Genomic DNA, 15633 nt, shown 5'->3' on the forward strand with positions numbered 1-15633 from the left:
ACATAGAAAGGAAGGAATGAGAGAAGCTCCACTTTACTGAAAATCACTTATTGCTTTTGGTGAGAAAATTTCCTTTTGGCCCACTTAATAACAGCTCCATTTCCTGTTACAAAATATGGTGAAATAAATCTATTTAATTTTTTTAAACTTGCTTGTAGTGAAAGCTTATTGAAAACTTCAACAGCAACCCTGGCAATATGAGACCAGGGTGCCACCTCACTTTTGCACTATATCACAAGAAAAGAAAGGTCAGGCAAATTTCTCCCTAGGAGCCCAATTGTTTAAGCCAGTAAATGTGGAGAAAGAAGGAAGAGAATTAAGATCTCCCACAGTCAGCATGAGATCTGGGGGTAGAACTCGGGTTTTCTCATGCTGAGACTGCAACATTTCTCTAAGGATTTTCAACAAAGAAGAATGAATTCGAGTAGGCTTTTTGTAAACTGAAAAGAAAGTCTTAATTAAGGGAAAATAGCCTCTTGTGCATTCAGTCTGCTAGCTGAGCCAGGGCAGGGGTGGGTTAGGGAGAAATAATAATGTGAATAAATGTGAAATGAAAAAATAAGCATGGAAGACCTCTGTGCAGATGTGAGTGGTCCAGACAGACCACTCCAGTACATGTGCTGCCGTCCTGCTCGGGAGGAGATTAATGTGGAGGTGAGGCACTGCTGGCCTTAGGATACCATAGCCCAGAGAAAATGCATTTTGTCATCAACCAATCTGTTTGAATAGGAAGGTTATTCTTTCTAAATAGATTTTAGGTGGAACTTGATGACATGCAAGTTGCATACAAGGCTAGACATGTTGGGTTTATGGGATACTGTGACACCTGCAGAGAGGGCACGTTGCTGACATTAGAAGACTGTTTATGCATGAGGTGGCAGCTACCAACAACTAAATTCTTGAATACAAGAAAAATGTTTTCTGTCAAAAGCATTTCCGAATAGACTAAATAGAAACTGAAGCACTGGTAGGGTATTAGCAGCAGGGATTCACAGGTTTTAGTCACAGGACTGAGCTCTCCAGAGTTTGTGAAAGAACCATGACACCATTTTTCTTTTTCAGTACTGAAGCCCCTACTTGACACACGGCACATTATACGAGCACTACCGTGACTGAGGACTCACCCAAAAGAAGGTCAGAGAAGGCTGTATTTTGTGTGTGTGAGCACTTAATAAAGACATAAAAGCTTTGCTGAAACCATGAGGGTAAACAGACATGACTGCACATACCCTCTCCTGCACTTACGAAGGTGATGAACCACTACTGAAAAGCTGTGTTTGGGGCTTTCCACAGAAGAACCCTGGGGCTCAAGGTCTGGTTTTTTTGGAAAGGTCTGAAACAACAAAAATCTTCAAGAAATAAAAGAAAGACGAGTAGAAGAAAATACACGTGTTACCACATCTCCCCATAGCCTGAGAGTCTGCAGACACAAAAAACTGGTTTTCTGCACACATCAGAATAAGACCCCACAGTGAACAAACGTAGGCACGTTGGATCTGTTTGGATAAGGATGAGAAGCAGAGTCCCCGCCTACTGCACTGAAAGCCTGCTGACAGCCTGCGCGGCTCTCCCCCTCACACACTGCCCGTACTACGGAGCCAGCTGTGATGCCAGTTACTATTTGGAAACAGACATCATTCCAAAAATTCTTTTTTATTGCTTGAAAAATATTTATCACAGCACGAGATTCCAATACTTAGATCCTTTCTCCAAATTAATATAAATTGCTGCAATGAAAAAACTGCATACAAGAGATTTGGGATTTTTTTTTCCTTTAAAACCACACTAAATTTAAATTAATAATCAGCTTTCTCCCCACACCCTATTACTTGTTTACTTTTTTCATTTCTTTCTGGGAAAACTCCAGCTTTCCTCATACAACTGTTATAAAAAAAACTGACAAAATATGCCCCCAAGGGCCAACTTGATAGGAAGTCTGATACTTCCAAAGCTGCGATAGCTGCTGGCTTGTGATGCCAGTGATAACTGTTGGCCACTAAAGTCATTTCTTCTCCAAGCTTTAGAAGAAATGAGGGGTTGCACAGGCTTACACCTAACCTATTTGTATCGAAAACCAAGACTTTGACAAGTGTAACACAATACAGTGCTGGTGAAATACAGCCGCTAGTGACATTCTGTAGAAGAAAAGGAGTGTGTCTGGGGGACAGGAGGTGCAAAATGTATGCATAGCTCTTAATCGTTCCTTAAGTGAACTACTGCTTAAACAAATCCTGAAATGTAATTGCTTACAAACTGGAGAATAAAATCTACACACTTGTTCTCATTATAAAATAAATTAGCACAAAGAAAACTAAATTAAATGCAAGCTATTCTAATACAGTATGCAGTTATGATTTTCAATGCACAAAGCCTAAGGAAAGAGTGGGGACTGTCACAGTTAAGCCATCAGGGTGTAGCAATGCTCCTGGAAAACTTGGAGATCACAAACCTCAGTGACTCAGTATGTAAATCAGTTTTCCTCTTTTCTGGGACACTTTTAAGATGAAAGAAAGAGTTAATGTTTCTGTCTGTTTGCATATCTGTTAGGGTTGTACGTCAATGGCCATCAGATGCTGAAGGTGGTCTCTGCACCTGAGAAAGATGATGGAACACACAGCAGAAGAAACAATGTCATCTTGCCAACATCACTTTTATCCCGGATCCCCTGCAGAGCAAGCTGTACAGGCCCTTTTTCAGAAGAGCGCATGAGAAATAAGACAGATATTCTAATAACTTGCTGGAAAAAAACAGAGCCTAACAGAGACGCTGTATTTAAAAACAAAATGTATTTCATTAGCAAGCTCCCTCACTGAGAATGACTCTGCTAAAATAATTTCCTGGCTGAAGGACTCTGCCTTCTGCAATCCAGATGATTTATAAATGCCAAATTATTTTACAGACAGTATCTTCCAAGCTGTAATTCACTGTTGATTGCCTGACTTTTCCTTTAAGAGGTTAACTCCTCTTTTTAGAGTTGATCTGGTGTCTGTGGTGGGGCCACCGAGCCAAGAAGAGACACTAAGTCTAGTTTCACATCAAAAGAGTTCTTACTCAGAAGGTATTACAGGTCTGGCTCTCAGAGCCACCGGATGAAGCTGTTTACGGGTGAATTGATGATGTGCCTGCTTGTTGCAGGGGGGTTGGACTGGATGACCTTTAAAGGTCCCTTCCAACTCACACCATTCTATGATTCTATGATTCTAAGTATCTCCAGCCTTTGGTAGCAGCATGCGGCACTTGAAAAAAACCAAATTCTCTTTTGCAATTAAAGTAGAGATTAAACACACATTCTGTCTGAAATCTCATTCTCAAGTTTGAAGTGTAATAATCTGTGCGTCCAACTAGATCTTTCCAGGAACTTTCAAAAATCACTGAATAGGTAGGTTATGGCACCTTCACTTCTGTCCACTGGGACCTGTCCAGGAAGCCAGCCCACCTCCCAGCGGCTAAGATCTGCTATTGACAGGAAAAGCCTCTGAGCTGATAGGTGAGCAGGGCTGGCTGTCCTGGCATCACATTATTTTATGAAGGCAGATCTTGTCACTTCAATTGACTCTTCTTTTAACCTTCAAGTGAGCTGATGAAAAGAAGCCACAGAGTATGTGAAAACAAAATTACTGAGGGTTGCAGCTTCCATCCTCTACGGGTTTTCCTGCACAGTCGAGTTCAGCTTAAGTATGAATAAACTTCACCAACAACAGCTAGGTTGTAAATATTGACTTAGATCATCTGCTGGTGTACATCAGCACAGCTCCAATGATTTTAGCAGTGCAAGATTTACTGGCACCAGATAACAATTGAACCTATCATGTTTGTACAGCCAGGTTTAGGGCTCTTAAAAGGTCAGCTGATGAAGAGCTTCTCAAAGTCCTCCAGCAAAAGGAGTGAAATCAAGACTTTCAGCACCGCTAAATATAATTTACATTACATACTTCAGAAAAAGTAAGAACTTTTCTTAATATCATTCAATTAAGTCAGAACTATACGGTACTATTTCAGATTCAGCAGAACTGAATTACATGAATTAACAGAACTGTTCTGCAGCCATCAGCAAACACTACAGTCTGTACATAACCTGATCTATAGACTGTAAAGCTAACAGTGTGTCCAAAGAAGAAATATTTGTACTAAAATGAGGTTACTTCCTCTATTACCTATAGAAAAATGGATGTACGTGGTACCATCTTAATTGCAGAAGAGCAGTTATTGCATCCATTCTGTGACAGGATTCCAGTAATTACTCAGAAATAAGCCACAATCTCCTCTAGTGTCTCAGAGTGGCATTTCCAGTCCATTTCTCTCCAGGACAAAATCTACTGCCCGTCAGTACTTCAGTAGTCCTTCTTAAGGAGCAAAAAAGAGATGATCAAAATCAGAAAGGTGAAACACAGCTGGGGACCTGTAAAGGTATCTCAGAGTTCAGGTTCAAGAGCAATGCAAGGACCGCAGTGCTGGCTACTCTGATGTGTACTCCCTGCCCCAACAGCAAACACATACAGACACACACTTCAGGGCCGGTCTTCTGCTGGCATTTGCCTTCGCTACATGTTCCTCTTGTAAAAACAGTTTTGCCATCTGTATTTGTTTCTACATATTCATGGAAGTCAGAAATAGAAACTTTCTTCTGAGGTAATTTTACTAATCAGTGTTGCCTTAAGGAGAGTTTACTCAGTATTTGGCCAGTTGCAGCTGCCACAGCACTTGTGGGAGGTGGCTGAGGTGTTTTGACTTCAGTGTATTTCCTCCTGTTAAATTATGGTCACGCTCACTTCCATAATACGGACTGCTTAATAAACACACCCTCTCAAAGCATACATTGCAAATAGAGGAGAGCAAAAAGAGCATAAGGAAGACTACACTAGGACAGATCAAAGTCTACCAGCCCAACAGCCTGTCGCTACAACGTCTGAGAGCAGCTGCCTAAGGAAGAATGTAGAAATAGGACAACCACAGGATCATCAGTCAGGGCTTCCCTACAGCACCCATCCAGCCTCCGGTGGGACTGGAGGGAGTCGCAGCGAATTCCTGAACCAGACTCAGTCTATTTAATGATATTTGAAGGTATTTCTTCCGTTCATTTACCCAGCTAGGTTTTTTACATTTGGAAACTTCTGGGATCTACAGCATCCTGTGGTACTCCAGAGTTTTACTACCAACTTTGTGAAGAACCATCTCCTCTCTGTTTTGACCCAGAGCCCTTGAGTTTCATTTGATTCCTGCTAGGTTCTGACCAGGAAGATAAATTCACCTCCCAGTTTCCTAGATCTCTTCAGGCATTCTTTTTTTCAGGTGAGAGAGTCCTATTTGTTCCTTTTATGGAGCCTGCTCTTTTATGAGCCTTCATGATGCTCTTTTATGAGCCTTTTCCAATTCTATTATACCTTTATGAAGATGGGGCCAGAGCTACATGCAATATTCAGGATGCCGAAGCACCATCATGCAGTGTCATAACGATGTTTTCTGTTTTATTTTTATTCCTCTTTCTAAACTCTAGCAGGGCAAGTTGTTTTCTTCAAGACTATGGAGAATTCAGCTGATCTTTCTTACCCCAAACCTTGTTTTTGAGTGATAAAGCTCATCTTGGAACAGGAGTCTAGGATTATTCCGTGCCACCACCCATGTACCTCGTGTTGCATTTATCTATATTTCACCTGTAATTTTTTTCACTCGGTTGCTCAGCACTGGATTTTTTTATGCAGCTTTTCACAGTCAGCCCTCACCTTTACTCTGCTGAAAAACTCAGTATCACCAGTGAAACCTGCCATGTCCCTGCTCCTTTTTGGATCACCTGGGGACACATGTAACAACACGTGTCCCACCACAGGCCACTGGGGTCCTCTATCCACTGGTGAGGCCTCTATGAGAAGACTTATCATTTATTCCTACACTGTTTTCCTTAAGAAGCCCTCCATGAAGAAAGTTTCTGGAACAGGAACTGTCCTCAAACTCCTCCACAGCGAACAAAAGAGCAGAAATCACTGAGGGTGTGGTCTGGCCTTTTATTATATTGGTTCTCTTGTTATACTGCAATCCTCTACTTACTCTCTGGTTTCCCTGGCAGATTTCCTCTTTCCCTTGGCTTTGAGAAAAGTGTGGTGTTTGGTTTTTGTTCCCTCACAAGATTTTCCCTCTTCCCCTTGCTTTTATGCCTTTATACCTTAGACATCTATAGTGAATGAATAATCCTCTTCTTAAATACAACCTGCATTTAGGACTACATGAAAATATCACACATGCTAGCAGTACGAATGCTAAAGACTTAGGCTTTATAGTGCCATTATAGTCAAAGGAAAAACATGCTAAAGCATCACTTGGAGCAGGATTAGACCTCTAGTATAAGAAACTATTAAAACCAAACCAACCAAATGAAATACCCCTGAAAATCACCCATCAAAAGAAAAACAAAACCCCAACTCCCAAAACCTAAAAAACAAATTTGAGAGGCTACCTCAAAGTGGTTAACAAAATAGCAAAGGATAAGAGTTTTATTTATGGGAAAATATATTTTACATCAGAAAAGGAACAAAAAGGAATCAGTGTGCTGAGAAAATTATCTACAAGTATATTAATAGAGACTATTGTGACTCAAAATTGAAAGAACCAGGGCAAAAATGACAAAAGAAGTTATCAGCAAAGTTTTACTATTGAGTCACTGAAGGCAGAGACAGAGAATCTTGTGAGAATACATAAATCATGAAGAAGTAGTATTTATCAGACCAGAAAGAATATTTACTGCCTAAAATGACTATGTAAGGACAGATAAACACTTCACTGTAGTAGACAATTAAATGTACTGTAGCATAAAGCAACCTTCGATATGACAGCCCACATTCAACAAGGAACAGCATCTTTGCTTTCACTGGGGAATCAAGACCAGCTAATGCAATAAAATCTGTACTTGAAAACTGAACACAAAAAAGGTCATATTAGCAAACTATCATAGTTATCCTGGAAAGAAAAGCATTTTTCTACACCTCAACAAAATGAAACAACATACATTGATAGCAGTGACCTCTCTTGATACGAGCAAAGCAGACATTCACCTTTGATGAGACTCTCAAATCTGCACTCCTTACACAATTCAGATGCACCATCCTTTCTCCAGCCCAGACCCAGGCTCTCGGAGACACACACTGAGCACGGTCCCCGCAGAAAGGGCCAGTCATGCCCACATGAGGACGTACTGCAGCACCAATCCCCGTATTTTAGATGAACAATGAACGTCTAAGGCAAGGAGGCGGAACACCATGTGTCCTCATCCCTGCATTTCCAAAGCAAACGCTAAGCCCCAGTCTTTCTCGATCTCCATTTCCAGGACATTTCAGTGTCTCTCCAGCTCCTACACAGGACTGGAGCATGAACCCTGGCAGTTACCACTAAGAATCTGGATTTGGTGGGCAGGGAGGTATAGCCACAGATAAAATACCCACCTAGTTGTTTTCTGTTTGTTCACTGTACCCGGGACAATGCATCTATCAAAAGACAATCAATTTGCTTCCCAGAAAATCATAACATGCTCCACATTATTGTGAAACATAAGCTGACATCTCCACACGTGTTTGCAAACATTGCTGAACACCTGGTCTTACCTGGGGATGCCTGGCAAAAGTAAAAAAATCCCATTTCTGGCAGACCTGCAAAGATTTACAAATACATATTTTTAGCATTTCAACTTATAAGAGTACCTGTTTTTAAAAAGCAACTTAAAAAACTGTCCCCAAACAACTTATCTTCTCCTCTCATGCTGATTAAAGGTTACCATAGAACAATAGGCACAAAGAGCAAAATACAGAGCAGGATTCAGTGATCACAGAAGAGAGAAAAATAAAAAAAGCAAGCCCATTAAAATAACTCTTCCTACTGCTATATCTTCTTTGGAGCATTGTGCATTTGGCATTAACATTTCTGGAGCTTTGCTTTCATTTTCTAGGAAATAGTTTTAAGAATGAAAACCATGTACTTAATATTATTTTCTTGTATTTATCATGCTTAAACAGCAACTTCCTCTTTCATTTCTCTTTCTTCCTACTATAACTCTCTCAAAGATCCAGAACAGGTGATAACACAGACCATTCTTAAATACTGCTAAGCAATTATGCCAGGAAAGCGGCTGGTTTTATAGTTATTAAGCAAGCAGGAGCATATTTAATTACAGAGATAGTTATCTTGGATTTCTCTGTAAAAGAGGCAATTCTGACCAGGATGCTATAGTGTAATGACACAGTAATTCTGCTTTATCATCTGATTCAGAGTGTAGGCATTAGTAATTTCAATGAACTAATTGCATCGGAATCTAAGGTGGGATTTATGATGTGATGTGACATGATAGTTGATTACATTTTAGTACTTATCAGTATAAAAGACACTCAAAAAAACCCCAACAGCCTGAAGGGGGGTGGAAAGGAAACTGTACCCTCAAAGTACCACTGTAAAAAGTAAGCTCTGGGCATAAAGCATAACGGAGTCTTGGGTCACTAATGAGTGAAATCCCAAAGGCATCAGAGAAGCTACACCTGTTAACAACCAAGGACATATCACACACATTTAACTCCACAAAATAAAGCAAACAATAGCCTAACATATATTTTGATTTTTCTTTTAGCCCTGTAATTACTTCTGTGCTTTACTGAATATTTCTGGTTTCACTCTACTGGTGAGCATCAATTTGTGGATGCGGGTAGCTACTGTAATTACATAAAAATAGCAACAAAAACATTTAGCTTTCTCCCCTGCTCATACCTTCCCCTCTTGTCTGTAGTTTATCTGATATTGTATAAAACCATATAGAAAAGCCTATTGTCACACAAGATCAACAATCAAATGTGCCATCTTGGGGGATTTAGGAATTCCAGGCGTTATTATAGCATTGATTTTCAAATAGAACATTATCAGCGAGGAGTTCTTTTTTTTAAGGAAAAAAAAATATCAATAGAATAATAAAGCCCCAACTTCTTCCAAGTCTAAAAAGTAACTGGGTTGAATCCTAAAATAATTCCTGCTGTGTTTTTGTAACCACAGAGAAATTTAGCAATTATATGAGACTTGGAAAAACCAAACCAAACAACCAAACCTCACTGCGGAAACATTAAAGCTCAAGCCCTGTAAGATTACAGGTAACCTTTACATTCCTTCCTCAGTTTTTACGAGATGTTACTTTGCTAGGAAGCTAGTATTTAGGCTGCCAGATTGCCAGTGGATATAAAGCTTTTCTCCAGGGACGTTAATTATAGCTTCTTTAAAAAGATAATTCACGAAGGCCCGTGCATTATTGACCATCTGTAACTTTATCAAACTGAAGGCCCTTGTAGCAGGATGCTGTGCGCACAGGCTCACTTCCAATTGCTTTTCAGGGAACCGCTGAAACCCCAAGATTTCTGTCTGAATTTATTACAGACAAAACTTTATTTGTAACTTTCTCAGGAGAAGCATTTCACAAACAGCAGGGACTCAAGAGAAACGATCATAAACCAAAACCTTGTACAAAGCTTTGTTTTCCTGAAAAGGGCTAAAAAAAGTGGGAAGTTACGTGTTCGCAAGGTGAAATACATTTGATAAGTCTGTGTATGTCACCACCTCCTTGCTAATATGACCTAGAACCAATTGAAGTTGGCAATTACATTCTGAGTTGTGTCATGCATTGCATCGGGTTTGGAGAGATGGATGTAAATAGTGCAAGGTATGTGTCCTGAATGTAACATTCTACTTGGTGTTTTCCTGAAAGCGACTACTCTGCCCTCTGGCTCAGCTGCCTGTAGATTGTGCTGCTGTAGATGGCAAGAGTTTGCCTGCCCTTCTAATGCTTTCCTGACCAACAGAGAAAAAGCAAGGAGGACAATGAGGGTGGAAGCCCGTTTCTGCATTTTCTAATACCGAATGACGTAATAACTCGCTCGAGGTCACAGACCAGCTCGGTGGGGTCAGCTAGAGCTTGTGACATGCAGTAAATCACAGTCCGTCGGATCATATTCCATTTTCTGTAACTCACTTCTAAGATCCACTGTGACATTATTTCTTAGGGGATTTTTCATTTATTTTTAAATACTGTAGTATTATACATCTTCAATCACTTAAAGACCATCAGAAGATCATGGGTGGACATGACAGGGAGAGAGTTGCCCAACCTAAGCCCTTTGGGTTTTGCCGGGTCACTCCGCAGAATTTCTACGCTTTACTACAGAATTTCTTACTCAGTAGATTTTGCACGTCCCATAAAACTTAGGAATGCGGCAAAGTACTGAATGGCCCTACTTGTTTTGCTATTGTTTTACTCTTACAGATTTCTGACTTCCATTCTAGTGAGGCTTGTATTTTTTTAAAGGTATTTTGAAGTCACCAAAAAAAAAATCACAAAACACCTTAGGTTGGAAGGGACATCTGGAGGTCATCTAGTCCAACCTCTTGCTTTAAAGCTATATCAGGTTGTTCCAGGACTTTGCAAGGATGGAGATTCCTCAGTACCTCCGGAGCCCTGTGCTTGACCACCCTCACTGGAAGACTGTTTTAACATAAATTATTCCCACCCAATAAATATCTCACAATAGGAAGGAAAGTTACTCTCTGGAAATTTCCGAGAGGACTAAAGGTACAAAGATGACTGTCTCAATGCTTCTGCAAATTTCACCCAGTCACAGAAAATGAACGATATCATAAATAAGAACCTTCAAGCATATTTTATTATTTTCATACACCACCAAGAAGGTTATGGACTTGATTCATTACCCAAGCTAATGAGTAACTGGGTATACACCTTCTAGAGGCGAGATTTTTCTTATAAATGATTGTGGAACGAGTCAAAATTCATGTCCTAATACTGCACAGTTCAATCACAGGCCAGAACAGTATATTCAAGCACAAAAGCAGGTACATACTTTTAATTATTACTAACATGATTCCAATCTCATGGTTGAATGATCTGTATGTGCAGTGCAAGATAATCATCATCCACAGCGCATAATTTAGACCATCACAGAAGATGCTTCCCTGAAGAACAGTTTGCCCTGTATAAAATCTTCCTGTTGATACAAGACAGAATGTCTTTTTTTCCATTTTGACTATTAACCCCAGAGATTAATCTTTGATGTGGCTCTTCAAACTAAGGATGTTAGTGTTAGCTCTCAGAGATTTATCTGCTTAAGAAACAAGCAAACTTCTGCATATGGTCTTTGGGGCCGCTCCGGCAGACTGGGAGAAGCCACCAATACCTTTGGACACTGGAATTTTGTCGGTTTGGATTACAGGTCAACTGATAGAACTAAGTAGCAGGTCCTAGCAAACATGTAGTTCCCCTTTTGAGCCATGTGATTTATGTCACATGAATCAGAGGCCTGAAGGGTCTTACGACAGCATTATAATTGCCAATAAAGTATATACATGCTATTCATATCACATCAGCACTCCTAAACCAGCAAAGGGCCCCTGGCCTAGAGATGGCCACAGCTTAACTCAGCCATCTCCTTGCTGTTTCAGCATCCTGTCTGAAATCCTGCACTGTCCCATCTTCTGCTACCCTACCTACCCCCACATCTTTTCATAAGCTCAGAGACCCTTCACAACTCTCTCCTTCCTTATTCATACAGCTGAGGATTTGACTGTCTGTATCCCCTTTACATACTGGCTCAGCTTCTTCTATTGTCTTCCGTATACTGCTTGCTGGCTTAGACTGGAAACCTGTGGAGACAGTGACAGTACTGGCACGCTTGAATAGATTCTTATTAGGATCTCAAGCCTAATAATAACAACTGCTATTATTCTTAATATATTAATAATTAATACTATATAATAATATAGTATATTAATATATAGTATGTTAATATATTAATAATTAATAATAATTCAACTACTATTATTCTTAACATGTTAACATCATGTTATGGTCTTATGTTAATGTATGACACACAACACATGAGCCATATAGTTCACGATACTACCAACTGCCACCTGCAAGGGTCCTAACAAGGGTGAAATATCTCCCTGGTAGCAAATCCACTCTATGGTATGCCAACATCACCTTTTGCAGGTAGACTTGAGCCCCCATGCCCATATTTTAACGGAACCAGAAGCTCCATTGCATTACTGCGGCCTCAAACTAATATATTCTCTCTGTCAGAGAGAGGCAAAACCTGTAACTTCTCAGGAAATAGCATATTATAATGACTGCTCCTGAGAGATCCAACATGTTAGAGGCAATGAAAAAATGCCAGTGTTGAATTTCTCTTTCAAAGGAATTCCCATCACCCTGGAGGCAGGAGGCTCCCTGGCTCAGAACCATGATATAAGGATTTCCGCTACCAGCATCCACGTCTAAAATGACATCAGGATTCCCCGTTTGCTCACACTACTGACCTTCTCATAGCATTTCCTCTAATTACCTAAAAGAGGATGAGTTTTCTGACTGCGGATCCTGACAGCTCAAGCTGAGAGCTAGAGAGACAGACAATTAGAACTTTTGATGATAGGTGCCCTGAAAAGGCAGGCAGCGTATTGATTTTGCTCCTGACAAATGCTGTGCCAAAGATCACAGCCAAGACCCAGCTAGCTCATGGTGTGGTATCTGTTAAAAGCAAAAACCTTCCCAGAGGGGTGCACTCCTTCACAGCAGGAGCAGGAACATTTTAGAAGATGAGAAGAGCGTATGCGAATGGGGAGATGCACCTCTCAGAGTTACACTAGATGCTTACTCGTTTCACACCAGCCCGTTCCCATGCTGCCGCTTCTCTGTTTGCAGACCCGATGTTACCCGCCTCAGAAACTGGTGATGTGTCACCCTCTGCGTGCACTACTGCCTCTCCTTACATCTTAGGGCGAAATACAACAGGCAGCCCTAGGTTTGGTTCTGCGGAATAAAGGACGCTGCTTACGCGCCCTGGTAGAAAGGGGAAAGGCTGCAGGAATGCCAGCCACGCATGGTTGTCTCTAGGACATACCCGGTTGCTCTGGCTGAATCGATGCTGTGGCAACAACCAGTTGTTGTAAGGCATCAAATGAGTTCAGATGAGCTAAACTTGCCTTTGATTTTATTGTAGTATACGTCAATGCTAATATCAGAGGGAGGAAGGAGAGTAGAGTTCAGTTCTCAGCTAACAAATCATGTGTGCTGGAATAATAGCCTGGAAAAAAAAAATCCTTTTACTTGTAATCTGCACAGAGTCGTTATGCGCATCCCTGAGAGAAAAACACACCAAATCCCTGAATCACTTCAGTGCTAACCTGGCTTCCAGCAGAATCTAAAATGCCCTGAGGCATTCAATATCTAACTAGGGGAAGACAGAAAAGCCATTTTATAGACAACCAATGTGTGCCTAAAAGTACATGTATATTTCAGTTACAATTCAAAATGTTACTTTTGTTGTCAGAATTAGTCATAAAAATGAAAATCTGATACTACCACTATATGTGCCCTCTGGACTCATTTTACCAGCCACTGCTGTTCTTAAGTGCTCAAAAAGCACATGCAAGCTTGAGAATACTTTCAGTATGTAAGACATCGTTTTGAATGCAACTTGTCACCAACTTAATAATAATGTCTCACATTTCTATAACCTCTGAAGGGTCCCAAATCACTTCAGGTTTTGAAGCCAACTGCAGTAGCACAGGTGAGGCCAAGACATGGACAGTCACACATCATGAACCACTGAAAAAGTGACATCTCTCTAAAGCTCCCCAAAGGAGTGTGGATACTATATCTTTTTCTTCTCATTATTTTTCATTTCTGTGTAATTCTTCACCTTGTTTTTTTCTACAGGAGCAGATGAGTCAGAGTGCTACCAAAAAAAACGCCAAAAAAAAGGTTTCTTGGTGTATTAACTCCTAAGCCAGAAATGAGAAACTATAAATGCAAAACCTGTGAGACCCAAATCTGACTTGACACTAGCACATCACAAGAAAACCCACTGAAGTCAGTGAAATTACAACTGTACGATACTAAGTGAGATGAAAATTTCCCCTGAGCATGGAGGGCTTGGAGGACAGACTCAGACTGCAGCGTGCTTACCTGCACATGCACAACGCTTTCCACAGCATCTCACCACAACAGATCACAGAAGCAAAAATCCTCGTAGATAGCTAGGATCTCTTCTGGTATAGATCTTGTAAAGGTCAACATAAAATTTTTGAATACTTACTAGAGGAAAGAACGGCTTCCAGCTCCACAGTGCCTTTCTTCTAAGTTACTAAGCTTATTCCCTCTGCCAATCTCCTGTTGCAGCACAAAGAGTAGGCATTAGAAAACAGGTAGGACCTGACTAAATGGCGCCAGATGAAACCCATTCCAGCAGTGAGTCTGCCTGTCTACCTGGCTGTCTTAGAAACAAGACCTTCCTTGGCTACCTTCTTCCTGAGACTGCGAACAGCTTTTTATCAGGAATGAAAACACCTCATAAATTTGCACTTGCAATGTAATATATACGCAAGTAAAAAGCAAACTGTCTCCCTCAGTTTAGTAACTTTGCTACCTGCTCATCATAGATCCCTACCCAACACCACACGTGGTTTAGAAAAGAGGCTGATCCTTAACTTCCAATTCAGATGTGCCTCCAGACCAACAATGCTTTTCCCCTGGCCTCATTTAAAGGCCCGCTCACCCATCCCAGGTCAGTTTTCAGCTCCAGTTAGGTAATCAGTCAGCAGGACCACCATAGTTACTCTGGACATTTCCCTCTCTCGCTTTCTCTCTTTTCTGTCACTGGGAATTAAGTGCACAAGGAATCTTGAACCCAGGACAGCTAACCAGCATTAACTACTGAGGGGGGAAACGTCACAAGAAACCATCCCAGCAAGTCCAAGGGACAGTAGCTACCAGAGGATAAAAGAGCATTTCTGACTGACTGACTCACACTAGTCTTACATTCTTTCCTAGGGATCAAGGCTAGCGCTTTCCATACTGTGCTGCACACCCTGAAATCACCACAAACCCTCCTGAAAGAGTCATGGAACCAAAACTGGGAGGGAGAGGAGCAAATACAAAGGCATCGAATTGAACAGACTTAGCTGTTACAGTCAAAAAATAAAAAATCATTTTATGTTTAAAGCCAGAAAAGAAAAGAAGCGAAAACACCTGCAGCCTTCCCAGCAAAGCCTCATGGCTCAGCCTGCCGCCCGCCCTCCCCGGGCTGAGGGGCCAGAAACCATCCCCGGGGAGCGCATGGAAAAGGTGCCAGAGCAAAGACAGACCTAGAACGCGTCACTGCAAGGGCTGCCAGGCCTGGCAGAGGAGGGCCCCGCGCCCAGCAGGGGAGCAGCTGAGGCCGAAGGCCACCGTCTGCCCCTGGGCACAGGGCTTTGCCAGAAGGAGCGCTGCCTTCTGCCAGGGCACGGAGGCAGCGCCGGCTGTCGCTCGTCTCCTGGAGCACTGCTGCGCAAAACAGAATCACTGATTTGAAAGAGAGAACAAAAAACAGAGGAGGATATTACTTCACTGGCATAATTTTAAGGCCATGGTTTCGTGACAAGGACCACTAGCAATCCTTCTTCTGAGGTTTCTTTTTAGATGTGAAATAGCCCGATAAATTATGCATCTAGGAGAATAACCCAAAATCCTGGCAGTGGGGTTTATTCAGAGACCTAAAATACACCCAATTCTGAGCTGGAACAGGGCGTTTAAAGATAATTTTACGAAAATCTCTAAATACAGCAGCG

The sequence above is a fragment of the Phalacrocorax carbo genome, chromosome 13, assembly GCF_963921805.1.
Source record: "Phalacrocorax carbo chromosome 13, bPhaCar2.1, whole genome shotgun sequence".
Lineage (NCBI taxonomy): Eukaryota > Metazoa > Chordata > Aves > Suliformes > Phalacrocoracidae > Phalacrocorax > Phalacrocorax carbo.